Source organism: Mus musculus, chromosome 1 (genome assembly GCF_000001635.26).
Source record: "Mus musculus strain C57BL/6J chromosome 1, GRCm38.p6 C57BL/6J".
NCBI classification, from domain to species: Eukaryota; Metazoa; Chordata; class Mammalia; order Rodentia; family Muridae; genus Mus; species Mus musculus.
In genome coordinates this window covers 164,036,968-164,039,613 of record NC_000067.6, presented here as the reverse complement: position 1 = coordinate 164,039,613, position 2,646 = coordinate 164,036,968, and positions in this window count along the sequence as shown.

Sequence of the window (2,646 nt, the reverse complement as noted above, 5' to 3'; positions counted from 1 at the left end):
ACATTTGAACAAGTTGATTCCAGTTAAGTAGCTTTTCTCAAAATGTTGTGAATACAAAAGTCCAGGTCAAAGGTTAACTTTTAGTCTGGGCTGTATCTGGCTGTAGCTAGTGTCATATATACAGGACATATAAGGACAAACTATTTAAAGGGAGGGTGTCTTTAAAAGCTTGTCAACACACTCTTTTGTGAAGGAAAAAAATCATCAAGCATCACTAATTTCCTCAATTCTTTCTGTTGCTGTCGTAAAAATAGTCTGATGCAAAGCAGCTTAAGTGATAAAAGAAATTATTTTATCTTGGGGGTTACTGTCCCTTATTGAGGGAAGTCATGACAGAAACCTGAAGCAGAACCCACAGAGAAACACTACCTGCTGGCTACTTCTGGCTCATGGTCTCTTGTTTCCTTATTTAGCCTAGGGAATGGTACCACCCGCAGTTGCCTTGAACCTTCTATAACAGTTAAAAGTCAAAACAACCCCTCACAGAGAAACTTGATGAAGACAACTATTTAACTGAGACTCTGCCCCACCCTCCACGTGATTCTGAATCTGTGTCATATTGACACTTAACCCTAACAACTGGGGCAGCTGTAAACAGTATCATTGTCCTAACAGGGAACTTGGCAAAATAACTTACAAAAGAGCACACATGTTTAACTTATGACTAATCAGTTCCACTTCTAGGAGTCTGTAGTGAACTACTAGCATAAATGTACAAGTTATTCTTTATGGCTTGATTTTAATAACAAAATATTAAGAACCTAAATGGGTAAAATAGAAGATTTATTGAAAGCAGTATAGTAGTACATACATAGAATGAGGTACTATTTGGTTCCATTGTTATACGAATATATATATTCATATATATATATATATATATGTGTGTGTGTGTGTGTGTATGTATATATCACCTTAGTATACAAGACAGAGCTAAGTTAAATATATATATATATATATATCTACTTGCTCTTATTAAAAAAAATAAGTGTAAGAAAGATGAATCAGGAAAAAAGGCAACCAGTAACATTGAGTGCAAATAGAAATAACTGATGTAACAGAATGTCAAAACTTTTGAAAACTTAAATTGAGGAGGAAAAAAATTAAACCTAAATGTCAGTGGAAAATAGTTCTTTAACTGTAAACACTACCTATATTCTAAGAAAAATATTTCAAAAACACCTTAAACTTGAACTCGTGGTATTTGGGTAATACCAGTAATATGCTACTTTTGGAATAACTCTTTGTGTATTATATGATTGAATAAATGGCAACATTGATGTTATTTAGGGCCAATATCACTGTGAAAGAAAACAATATAATCATATTTAATAAATGTGTAAAGTAATACATAAACTCATGATTTAAAATACACATAAACACAAATATATATCTTAGCTCTGTACACTGAAATATTCTCACTTCAATGATATATTGGAAGAATTGAGTTATTGCTCAGAATTTAGTTTACAAATGTTGTCATCTACTAACACGAACAGTGTCTTCCTGGAGAAACTACTGGTCCCAGGTCTTGCATGGGTCAGTAAGCCTGTACTAGGAATAAGGAAATACTCACAGACTTAGGGAGTAGATGAAGGAGATACATGAAGCCATCAAAAGTGACCTTTGATGACCATGTTGGGAACAATTTGAGAGTCAAAAGGAACATTAAAAATAATAGATTGTTAAAGAATAAAAAACACAAGTATACAGGAAGAAAAGACAATAGCCTTTCTGAAGACTATAAATGGTAAACAAAGAAGAAACTCATCTTTAAAGGACCACTGTAGCCATCAGTTCAAGCGTCTCATAAATGGCTGTATTTATTACCATTACATAAAGATGGTCGAAGAGTCAGGTATTCAAAGTCTTAATAGTCATTGCTGGTTATAGATGGAAAAGTGTCCCATAACTGAGAAAGCTAGCCAATAATCAAACCAGCATCACCAATAGTGAGTCTCCTAATAAGATCACAGAGGATGGAACACCATCATTTCCTTTTGTGTGCTGCAAAGCACCTAAGGAGGTGGCCAGCTTTGCTGTAATCTTAATGCTTAGCTTTGATTTATTGTGTAGATCTTAGGTTCTCTATTTCTTTGACATTTGAGTAATTTCACTTTAAATAAATACTTTTTATGTTTTACTCATTATTTGGGTATTTAACTTAGGTAAATGTTTCCCAATGTTTCTAACTCACTGAATACTCAGAAATAAAAAATGGAGAAGAAACAGAAGGAGGAGCAAGAGAAGGAGGAGGAAGAGGAGGAGATGAAGCAGCAGCAGCAGCAACGTGGATTCTTTTGAAAGTCTGACTCTACACTTATAGGGATTCATAGAGTCCTTTTGCCTAATAGTGTAGTGCCATGTAGCAAAGACTATAAACATGCTTATAGCCTTTTCTCTTCATTAAAGTGACTCTTGGGAATTTATTCTGAGGAAATAACTTACTAGTCAGTCACAAAACGCTATTAGCACAAAACGTAATTTGACTTGGATAACCAAACACGAGAAACCAGAAGGGAAATAAATTACTATGCAACTACTAAATTTCTAATTATGAAAATGATGAGAACAGAAGATGGTTATGATGTTATTCTGTAAACTCTAAGCACAAAACTTATATGCACTCCAAAGACAACTGCTAGGAGA